A 12,153-nucleotide genomic window follows, 5' to 3' on the forward strand; every position below is an offset into this window, starting at 1 on the left:
ACAGAACTGCGTTGCAGAGAGATGTAAAAAGGGGCACGACCTAGACCACTTGTCTGCAACGCAGCGCAGTGGTGCTTACTGGAACCATGTATTCTCTTTAGAACAATGAAATTATTTTATTAACTAGTCATGTATCAAAGGAATGTCCTAAACAGAAACATTAGTACAGCTACAATATTCTGTGCAGTATGTATGCAAACTTCTAATCACCTACATAGAATTGATACACCCTTTTAAATACTCAGTTAGTAACTAAGCAGCCTAGGAAACCTTCTGTCTGTCCCAAGCACTTGTCCATTCACCCATTCAGCACTATGTATGTATCCTATCACTTTACCAAAAGCTAAACATTTTTAAATGTATCTTTCACTCTCTTTGCAGTACTGAAAGTACTCTAGTTATTACTTATATACTTAATGATTGGCCTAGCCACTAACCCAAGTACAAGTCAATTTCTTTATATACTATGCATACAGACTTGCAACAAGCAACAAAGTATTAATACACTCTTCTAAATACCCAGTTAATACCTATGTAGTGTTGGAATCCCTCTGGTTTAGGATCCTATGTAACCTGAGAAAAAAAAAGATTTGATTGGTTCATAACATTTCCCATTGTAACTATTAAAGGACCACAACCATTTCAATAATTTTTGTTGGAGCATCTTTGGAGAGATATCTCTGTGCTTACCCACTGTCACTCTCATGCAATTCTTCAATCAACCAACCAGCATAGGTGTTGCTGTGGGTGTTCCCATGCAGCACTCATAGAAGAAGACATATCTCCAGATGTATCATAAATCATAAATCTGGAGATGTGTGTGAATACTGCACCATCCACCAGTTGGTGTAGCAAGCAACAACAAGGAGAATTGTTTTCATTTCTCCTGCTTTTTTCCTTTCAATGTATGCTGCATTGCACAGCATACATTGAAAGAGGAAAATTCCTTTACTGATTGTTTTTGTGCAAAACTCACTGCAACACAAACATCCTTGCACCATGGAGCAAGGATGTCTATGTCACTGTATGTCTGCAGTTTGTGCAGCAGTGCAGAGGGAAGCATAGAGTTGCAACATATTTATGTACATATTTCACATCCCTGTGCTTCGGAAGTACCACAGCAGAGTGCAGCTAAAGAGCTTACAGTGTCATGCAGCAGCATTTCCATATAGTTCTGCACTTATACATTCGCCATACACTAATAATGCATTCTTTCAGTAAATTATGCTCTACACATATATTCAACCAAACTTTCACACATTATCATACAAATATAGTTCTTTCTTTAACCAGGGAAGTTAGTTCTGAGAAGAACTTTTTTTTCTTCTTTTTCTCCTTTATATATATTTTTTTATTTTTCTGAACAATTTTGCACTTTTTTGGTGTTTTTTCAAAAATAAAATAAAAAAAAGAATGAAAACAACAGGAAACTTCAGGAATTATGTGGTATTCCAAAAAAAACCAAAGCAAACAAAAAACTAGCAACAATGGTTCTGTTGCGCAGCACAAACTGCTTCAACAGACTGCTCCCCAAAACAAATAAGTTTCTTGCACTTGACGCAGTGCTGTTCAAGAAAAGCAACCTCAGGGCATATGTCGGGTGGAGATGCAGCAGTAGATGTTCCAGAAGTACTAGGAACTGCAGGTGGAGGGTTCCTTTCCGCTCTTCTACACTCCTCTTGAGCCAGATTTGCCGGATGAATAGTCTTTAGATGTTTGTACATCGAAGCAGTACCACAGGAATACTTCTTTTGATTACTGCCTCTAGATAAGACTTGCTCACAAATCCGGCAGGTGACCTTAATGGCATTTACATTCTTCTGTCCTGCCGGAAAGGTGAAGAATTTCCATACCACTGACTCTGGCCTTTGAGGACGTGGAGCTTCTAGCAAAAATTATTTTTTCGAAGAATGTTCCTCCTACAGTTGCTGCTGTCCTGAAACCATGTTCTTTTTTTTTTAAAACAACCAAAAAATGGTGAAATTAGAGTTCTTCAAAGCACAGAGATGACTCTCCAAAGATGCTCAAAGAAGAATGATTGAAATGGGTGGGGTCCTTCAATAATTACAATGGGAAATGTTATGAACCAATCAAATCTTCTTTTTCGGGTCGCATGGGATCCACGGACCGTGCAGACATGCAGCACGCACCCTACGCGACTTAGCGAAATTGAATTTACAAGTAATATAAGTTTATTACAAGTAAAAATATATTATTTTTATGAATACCTTTGATAATGTCTTGCCCTAATATGTATATTAAAGACATATATATATCATTGTAGACATAAAAAAAATTGCGGGAGTCCCTCACCCAACACGTATATGATGTCATGCGGAACCCGTAATGCGCATGTGTCGTGAATGCGCGGGAGCTGGAGTCGCGTTCCGGTCGCATAGCAATCGCGCACATCTCTGAAAATGCTCACCCGTCGCACAACGTATGCGGATCCTTCACAACATTTCTAAAATGGCGGCTAGAATCCACGCACTGATCGTGAAAGGTACGCTTTGGGTGCGCGCTTCCCCAAAAATTTGGGAAAAAATAAATAAATAATAAAGAAAATAATATAAATATATTGAAATAAAAATATAAAACAAAAAATAAACAATATTTCAGTTTCAATATTTGAAAAAACATTTTTCCCATTTATATTAAAAAAATAAAAGGTAATTTAAAAAATAAAATATGTAAAAACTGTAAAAAATCAGTTTAAAAAAATACATATAACTATTATTACATTTAAAAATTATCATTTAAAAAACCTTTGAAATTCACTGAAAAAACCATAGGTTTCAGACATGTATAGTTAGGAATTAGCATTTAAAAAACCTTAGAAATTCACTGAAAAAAACAGAGGTTTCAGGGCTGTTACAGTTACCTGGACATTTCACTCAGACAAAACCATTGAAATTCCTCAGTTATAGTTAGATCTGCTAACTATAGCTCGCGCACCCGCAATACACTGCTAATGATGTCACATATTACATCATTCTTGATATGGTCAGTGACATCACTGATGACATCTCAAATTACATCGCTGATGACATCACAATTGACATCATCCACGTGACAATCTGATACACCCTATCACACACTATAAAATACAAAGTACCATTTTTGAAACTACTGATACACTAATACAAGTTTCTAAAAACCCACTTACTGATTCCTAGGTCTACACACACATCTAATCACTCACCGATGGATTCACTCATACATGCTGTCACTGATCAATAGAACACTATCAAATGCACTTATACACCTATATCTACATTACACACCAGCACACATCCTACTCACTTATGCAGTCATCCTACTCACTTATGCAAACGATCGATTACACTTACATTTACTCAGCTACACACTTATACAAACCCCACTTCATTTATTCATACAGATAGTAACTCATACTTAGTGTCTTATACAATCACTATTACAAGTATACAGTCATTCATACAGTCACTCACACAATCACTGACTCTTATGTATAGTTATTTATATACAACTGTCACATACACTGCCTTTTGTTTTTCTACTTCGTTGCACATGTACCACTGAGTGATATATTTGCTCATCAACACACCCATAAAGACACTCACTCACCCAAACAACTGTTTCCACATGTACTCTTAACCTCATATACCTACTGAATCAACTATTCACACATCTTTGCACAGTCACACACACCCCACCCAATCACACACACATTCACTCTCCCATACAAATACTCAGCCAACTAATCAATATATAATATAAACTTTCATGTAGCTAGTAACCAACTGATGCAGCAGTTTACACAACAACAGACAGAGTGATACAGACATTCACACAGTTTAGTGACTAACCCATGTATTTAGTGAGACACTTTAAATTAGTCACTTAAACAGTCAATCACACTGCTCCCAAATCCTCCATCCAGACACTTATATATCCACTCATTCTTCAATGCAGATTGCTATATATATAATACATATTTAAATATGGAACCAAACAACATTCACTGGATGATGTCATCAGTGATGTCACCAGTGATGTCATTTGAGATGTCATCAGTGATGTCACTGCCCATATCATGAATGATGTAATATGTGACATCATCAGCAGTGCATTGCGGGTGCACAAGTTATAGTTAGCAGAACTAACTATAATGCAGGAATTTCAATGGTTTTGTACAAGTGAAATGTCCAGCTAACTATAACATATATAATTAGTCACTAGAAAAACAAAGGTTAGAGGGATGTTATAGTTAGACTCCCAATTCACGCATACAAAACCAGAGAAATTCAACAGTATAACTTACGCCCCTGCAATACACTGCTTATTACCTAACATATTGTGGAGAAGCGTGGCTCAATGGTTAGAGCGGCAGACCCTGATGCAGAGGTCTGGCCTGGGACCAGGGTTCAATTCCCTCCTCGGCGGATCTTGGACTCAATTTCCCCGGACCTGATAATTCTCGCCTTGGTGCCTAGTCTAATCATGGGTCCCACTCTGTGACTCTGGGCAATAGCTTGCTTAATCTCCACAACGGCCCCAGCAGCGCTTGGATGCCTGGCTTCACCTTGGGGGTGCCCAGGAGTGGACATTTCACAGGAAAGCCAGGATGGGTTCCACAGCGGTATGAATACAGCGCTACGAGACCTCTGGGTAGAAGTGCGCTATATAAATACAAACACATTTACATATTACATCACTTATGACATGGACATTGACTCAACTAATGACATCACTCGTGACATCTCAAATGACATCACTGATGACATAATCCAGGGATTGTGAGAGTTTTCTAAATGTTACTGAGTGTTAAACACATATACAAAGGTACGTGGCTGTGGGAGTGCCTGTATAGGTGAGGGAGTGGTTGTGTAACGGTGTATAGAAGAGTGTGTGGGTATGTGATAGACTGCATGAGTGAGTAGGTATGTATGTTTTTTATGGGTGAGCGAGTGTGTATATCTGTATGGGTGAGTGAGTGGATGTGTAAGTGGTTGTAATGGTGAATGAAAGGGTGAATGAGTAGCTGTATGGGTGAGTGTGCAGTTGTGTCAGGGGCTGTTAATGGTAAAAGAGAGGGAGAACGATTGGTTGAATGGGTGACTCAGCAGAGACATATTTTTCTGTATGGGGAGTGACAGGGTACTCGAGTGGCTCTAGGGGTTCAGGAATGGGTGTTAAATGGGTATATGGGTGAGTGAGTAGGTGTGTGAGTGGCTATATGGGTGAGTGGATGGTTTTTGGGTGACTTTATGGGTGGGTAAGTGAGTGAGAGAGAGGTTGTATGGGAGAGTATGTGCTTGTCTCAATGACTGTATAGGTGAGTGAATACATGTGCGAGTATATTTATGAGTGAGTGGGTATATGTGTGAGTAACTATGGGTGAGTGAGTGGGTATGTGAGTGACTGTAAGGGTGAGTGACTAGGTGTGTGTGGCTGTATGGGTGACTGACACAATGTGTGAATGGCTGTACAGGTGTATAAGTGGGCGTTTTATTGTATATATGACTTGTAGTGTGAGTGGTGTATTTGTCAGTGAATAGGTGCATGAGTGGCTGTATATGTGTGCTACTGGCTGTATGGGTGAGCTGATATATACAAGTGGCTCTATGGATCAGTGAGTAGGTGTGTGAGTGTTTGGCTCTGTGAATAGGTGTGTCAGTGGTTGTGTGAAAGTGGGAATATGAGATGTTGTATGGGGTGTAAGTGGGTATGTGAGTGTTTCTGTGGATGATGTCATCAGTGATATAATCAGTGATGTCATTTGAGATATCATCAGTGATCTCATTTGAGCTGTAATCAGTTATGTCATTGACTATGTCATGAGTGATGTAATATGTGTAGTGATGCAATGTGTGACTTCATAAGCAGTATATTGCAAAGGCATGTTATAGTTAGCTAAGCTAACTATAACTGTAGAATTTCTCTGATTTTGTATGAATGAAATGCGAGCCTTACTATAACGTCCTTGTAATCTTATTTTTTTTAAAGTATTTCTAATGCTTTTTAATTCTATTTCTAACTATAACGTCCTTGCAACCTTTGTTTTTTTCACTAAATTTCAACATTTAAACAAAAAAATATTTCCTAACTATATCCTGTTGAGTTTTAATTTCTGTTAAATGAACATCATGCCAGAATGAATTCTGTCCTGTGTATTTATCCAAGAAGAGGACACGGTTTTGTGCAACACCTTTACCCAACTAGAGTACTTTCTACTGGTTAACTAGTAAGTGCTACCCCATTGGGTAAATGTATTGTGAATCTCCTACACTACAGCTGTGTAAAGAACGCAGAGGAAATGTCTCCAATTACCTTGTGTGTCTGTAACTTTGCCAAATGATTGTTGCTTGAGGGTCTTCGACAGGTAAATTTACAAGGTGGAACTGCAGTGTAAACACACTTGGATGATTTGTACTTTACAAAAGTGCTTCTTTGGTAGAGATGCAATTGTATTTCTTGAAATCAAGAGCCTGTCTCCAAAATCGGTGGGAAACATGCTCAGGGGCCTTTTAGTAAGCTGTCCATCAATTTGGTAAAAGGGCCGGATGACAATGCATACCACTAATGCATATGAGGCAGGACCAAAGGTGTGGGGCTTCAAGTCAAATTAATATACATCTACTTTTTAACAAATTAAACACAATCATTGTCTCAGCAGCAGATGATAAGAAAGAACCCCCTCGCACCATTAGATATATGTGAGATATTGTGCATGAGACCAACAAGGATACAAACACCTTCAACATGGACTACATATAACTTTTCGGTGGAAATGCAGTGAAAACGAATTTGCTTTCCCTTGTACAAAGCTAGGATGATTAGTACTTTACAGGAGTGGAATTTCAATGTGGGCACTTACTTTGTTTAGATCTGTAACTGCTTCCCATTGAGATTTCATTTCTGTGAAATTAGTTTAGTGTCAGAATGAAACCTGCCTTGTACATTTCTCCAAGATGAAGCCACCATTTTGAGAAACACCTCCACCTAACTGGAATCCTTTCTACTGGCTAATTAATAAGTGCTACCTTGTTGGCTACATGTATGGTCATCTCCTACACTACAGCTGCGTAAATGACACAGAGGAAATGTCTCCAGTGACCTTGTATGTCTTTAACTTTGCCAATGTGATTGTTCCTCAAGTGTCTTCACCAGATACATTTACAAGGTGGAACAGCAGAGAAAATACACATGGATAATGTTTACTTTACAGAAGCAAGTGCTTCTTTGTTTGTTGGAAATGTGGGCCTATTTTTTAAATGCTAATTCCTAACTATATAAGGCCTGAAACCTATGGTTATTTCAGTGAATTTGCAAGGTTTTTTAAATGCTAATTCCTAACTATATAAGGCCTGAAACCTATGGTTTTTTAAGTGAATTTGCAAGGTTTTTTAAATGCTAATTCCTAACTATATAAGGCCTGAAACCGATGGTTTTTTCATTGAATTTCGAAGGTTTTTTAAATGACAATTTTTGAATGTATTAATTGTTATTTTTTTTATACTGATTTACTACATTTTTGCAGGCAGGTGTTCAGAGGCCACGCCCCCTTTTTACAACGTTCTGCAGCGCAACCCCTGGTGCATTTGCAGAGGAGGAACTAATTCCCCTTGCATACTGGGTGTCCCTGGGGGGCATCTAGCCCCAAGGAGCCTACAGTATAAGCCAGGGAGCTGCATTACAGAGAAGTGCAATGAGGCCACACCCTTTTTTACACCTCTCTGCAACGCAGCCCCCGTGCATGCTTGCAGAGGGGGAACTAATTCCCCTTGCATACTGCGGGTCCCTGGGGGCCAACTAGCCCACCTGGAACCTGCAGTATGCGCCAGGGGGCTGCTTTGCAGAGAGGTGTAATGAGGCCACACCCTTTTTTACACCTCTCTGCAGCGCAACCCCTAGCGTGTTTGCAGAATAGGAACTAATTCCCCTTGCATACCGGGGGTCCCTGGGGGCCAAGTAGCCCACCAGGAGCCTCCAGTATGCGCCAAGGGGCTGCGTTGCTTTGCCCCGGGGGCGGCGGTCCCCGGGGCAGTGTGGGGGGGATTGTGAACCCCCCACACTTCTTTATCACTATGCCACCGCGATTTGGTCCCCCCGGGGGGTAATTTTTTTAAAAAACAGACCAGGTTTTTTTTTTTAAATGTGGCCCTTTTTTGTCCTTGTGGGACCACGTGGGCAGGCCTAGGGGGTCAGGTGTATCTACCCTGCCCCCTTTTTGTGTTCTTCACGTTTGTTTTTCTGCTTTCTTGTGCCTCGGTCTATCTACACGCACACATATACACATATATATATGCATGTATATGCATTTATATATATGTATGTGTATATATATATACATACATATATAAACATATATAATCTGCATATCTATGTAAATACAAACATAAATGAATGCATACATATACATATATGCATACATATGCATGTTATTTACATGAAAGTTCGAAAAACACTATTAAAAGCAAAGCTAAAAAGCCACCTCATTACAAACAGAATGGCTTTAACTTAAACGAGGGCGAGATCTATTGCATTTTCAATGCTTGTTCACTTTGGTTCCATCAAGAAGGCATTCAGATGTGTCACAAATTTGCCATAAATTCTGAATGTTAGCACTCTAGTTGCTCATTATATCACTGTAGTAAAGCTACTGCTCACCAGGGAAGTCTGCTGCTGGTATTCAAAGTGCATGTTTCAGTCTGCATGTCAGAATTCTTTTAATGAAATAGAAGAGGATTTGAGAAGTCACTCAAAATGTGCCCTCATTTTTCTTTCTGAAGCACTAATCATACTTTCTATTGCAAAATGAACCCCCTCATTTTGTTCCTTTTTAAATTAAATGTTTTCAGACTTACCACTTTATTCCAATCAAGATGGCTTCTGGTGTGCCATACTTTTGTCATAAGTAAGACTGTTAGCGCTCTAGTTGTTCTTTAGAACACTCTGGGACATTCTGTCATTAGGCTATACTTGGGCTACATCTGGGTGCTATTTGGGCTACATTTGGGCTCTTTTGTCTCTGGTGGCCATCTTGGGGACTGCATGTCAGAATTTTTTAATGAAATAGAAGGGGATTTGAGAAGTCACTCAAAATGTGCCCTAATTTTTCTTTCTGAAGCACTAATCATACTTTCTATGGCAAAATGAACCCCCTCATTTTGTTACTTTTTAAATTAAATTTTTCAGACTTACCACTTCATTCCAATCAAAATGGCTTCTGGTGTGCCATACTTTTGTCATAAGTAAGACTGTTAGCGCTCTAGTTGTTCTTTAGAACACTCTGGGACATTCTGTCATTGGGCTATACTTGGGCTACATCTGGGTGATATTTGGGCTACATTTGGGCTCTTTTGTCTCTGGTGGCCATCTTGGGAGACTGCATGTCAGAATTGTTTAATGAAATAGAAGAGGATTTGAGAAGTCACTCAAAATGTGCCCTCATTTTTCTTTCTGCAACACTAATCATACTTTCTATGGCAAAATATACCCCCTCATTTTGTTCCTTTTTAAATTAAATGTTTTAAGAGTTACCACTTCATTCCAATCAAGATGGCTTTTGGTGTGCCATACTTTTGTCATAAGTAAGACTGTTAGCGCTCTAGTTGTTCTTTAGAACACTCCGGGACATTCTGTCATTGGGCTCTACTTGGGCAACATCTGGGTGCTATTTGGGCTACATTTGGTCTCTTTTGTCTCTGGTGGCTATCTTGGGAGACTGCATGTCAGAATTTTTTTATGAAATAGAAGGGGATTTGAGAAGTCACTCAAAATGTGCCCTAATTTTTCTTTCTGAAGCACTAATCATACTTTCTATGGCAAAATGAACCCCCTCATTTTGTTCCTTTTTAAATTAAATGTTTTCAGACTTACCACTTCATTCCAATCAAGATGGCTTCTGGTGTGCCATACTTTTGTCATAAGTAAGACTGTTAGCGCTCTAGTTGTTCTTTAGAACACTCTGGGACATTCTGTCATTGGGCTATACTTGGGCTACATCTGGGTGATATTTGGGCTACATTTGGGCTCTTTTGTCTCTGGTGGCCCTCTTGGGAGACTGCATGTCAGAATTGTTTAATGAAATAGAAGAGGATTTGAGAAGTCACTCAAAATGTGCCCTCATTTTTCTTTCTGAAGCACTAATCATACTTCCTATTGCAAAATGAACCCCCTCATTTTGTTCCTTTTTAAATTAAATGTTTTCAGACTTACCACTTTATTCCAATCAAGATGGCTTCTGGTGTGCCATACTTTTGTCATAAGTAAGACTGTTAGCGCTCTAGTTGTTCTTTAGAACACTCTGGGACATTCTGTCATTGGGCTATACTTGGGCTACATCTGGGTGCTATTTGGGCTACATTTGGGCTCTTTTGTCTCTGGTGGCCATCTTGGGGACTGCATGTCAGAATTTTTTAATGAAATAGAAGGGGATTTGAGAAGTCACTCAAAATGTGCCCTAATTATTCTTTCTGAAGCACTAATCATACTTTCTATGGCAAAATGAACCCCCTCATTTTGTTCCTTTTTAAATTAAATGTTTTCAGACTTACCACTTCATTCCAATCAAGATGGCTTCTGGTGTGCCATACTTTTGTCATAAGTAAGACTGTTAGCGCTCTAGTTGTTCTTTAGAACACTCTGGGACATTCTGTCATTGGGCTATACTTGGGCTACATCTGGGTGATATTTGGGCTACATTTGGGCTCTTTTGTCTCTGGTGGCCATCTTGGGAGACTGCATGTCAGAATTGTTTAATGAAATAGAAGAGGATTTGAGAAGTCACTCAAAATGTGCCCTCATTTTTCTTTCTGCAACACTAATCATACTTTCTATGGCAAAATATACCCCCTCATTTTGTTCCTTTTTAAATTAAATGTTTTAAGAGTTACCACTTCATTCCAATCAAGATGGCTTTTGGTGTGCCATACTTTTGTCATAAGTAAGACTGTTAGCGCTCTAGTTGTTCTTTAGAACACTCCGGGACATTCTGTCATTGGGCTCTACTTGGGCAACATCTGGGTGCTATTTGGGCTACATTTGGTCTCTTTTGTCTCTGGTGGCTATCTTGGGAGACTGCATGTCAGAATTTTTTTATGAAATAGAAGGGGATTTGAGAAGTCACTCAAAATGTGCCCTAATTTTTCTTTCTGAAGCACTAATCATACTTTCTATGGCAAAATGAACCCCCTCATTTTGTTCCTTTTTAAATTAAATGTTTTCAGACTTACCACTTCATTCCAATCAAGATGGCTTCTGGTGTGCCATACTTTTGTCATAAGTAAGACTGTTAGCGCTCTAGTTGTTCTTTAGAACACTCTGGGACATTCTGTCATTGGGCTATACTTGGGCTACATCTGGGTGATATTTGGGCTACATTGGGGCTCTTTTGTCTCTGGTGGCCCTCTTGGGAGACTGCATGTCAGAATTGTTTAATGAAATAGAAGAGGATTTGAGAAGTCACTCAAAATGTGCCCTCATTTTTCTTTCTGAAGCACTAATCATACTTCCTATTGCAAAATGAACCCCCTCATTTTGTTCCTTTTTAAATTAAATGTTTTCAGACTTACCACTTTATTCCAATCAAGATGGCTTCTGGTGTGCCATACTTTTGTCATAAGTAAGACTGTTAGCGCTCTAGTTGTTCTTTAGAACACTCTGGGACATTCTGTCATTGGGCTATACTTGGGCTACATCTGGGTGCTATTTGGGCTACATTTGGGCTCTTTTGTCTCTGGTGGCCATCTTGGGGACTGCATGTCAGAATTTTTTAATGAAATAGAAGGGGATTTGAGAAGTCACTCAAAATGTGCCCTAATTTTTCTTTCTGAAGCACTAATCATACTTTCTATGGCAAAATGAACCCCCTCATTTTGTTCCTTTTTAAATTAAATGTTTTCAGACTTACCACTTCATTCCAATCAAGATGGCTTCTGGTGTGCCATACTTTTGTCATAAGTAAGACTGTTAGCGCTCTAGTTGTTCTTTAGAACACTCTGGGACATTCTGTCATTGGGCTATACTTGGGCTACATCTGGGTGATATTTGGGCTACATTTGGGCTCTTTTGTCTCTGGTGGCCCTCTTGGGAGACTGCATGTCAGAATTGTTTAATGAAATAGAAGAGGATTTGAGAAGTCACTCAAAATGTGCCCTCATTTTTCTT

Source organism: Lissotriton helveticus, chromosome 6 (genome assembly GCF_964261635.1).
Source record: "Lissotriton helveticus chromosome 6, aLisHel1.1, whole genome shotgun sequence".
NCBI classification, from domain to species: Eukaryota; Metazoa; Chordata; class Amphibia; order Caudata; family Salamandridae; genus Lissotriton; species Lissotriton helveticus.